Source organism: Belonocnema kinseyi, chromosome 1 (genome assembly GCF_010883055.1).
Source record: "Belonocnema kinseyi isolate 2016_QV_RU_SX_M_011 chromosome 1, B_treatae_v1, whole genome shotgun sequence".
NCBI classification, from domain to species: domain Eukaryota; kingdom Metazoa; phylum Arthropoda; class Insecta; order Hymenoptera; family Cynipidae; genus Belonocnema; species Belonocnema kinseyi.
The window spans coordinates 177,655,451-177,656,029 of record NC_046657.1 but is presented as its reverse complement, the minus strand read 5'-3'; positions in this window follow the sequence as shown (position 1 = coordinate 177,656,029).

Genomic DNA, 579 nt, shown 5'->3' with positions numbered 1-579 from the left:
TGCAACTAAATGGATGATATATTAAACGACAATTTCTACAATTTTTCAAAAGTAGTTGATATTTTCTACCAAGTGTTCAATTATTGCCCTTGGTTTTTCTAAAATGAAAAGCCATCGATTCATAGAGGACAGAAGACTAAGACGCCTTAAACTCGAAGTTAGATTCGTGTTTCATATAATGTGTTAAAAATTGCATTCTCAAAGAGACTCTGTAATATCACATGGAAACAGCTTACTTTGACACGTGCTCGTGAGAAATTCCATTCTTGGGATTTATATATGAACGTGTACATTTAAAAAATTATGACTATTTACACAGTATATTGATTATAGAGCCTTTCTAATTTAAAGTATATTTTTCATTATTTATCGAAAATGTACTCTGTCTATCTTTAGACTCCTAATCTTTACAATTTAAAAATTATAGCTTAGTTTGCCTATCGTTAGAATTTTAAATAACACACACACATGCATACATACATATATGGTATATATATATATATATATATATATATGAAGGATCAGTCAATGTCTTGTGAGCTAACGTTTGCTTTCCTTAAATCGCCCGGATTGAAGTCT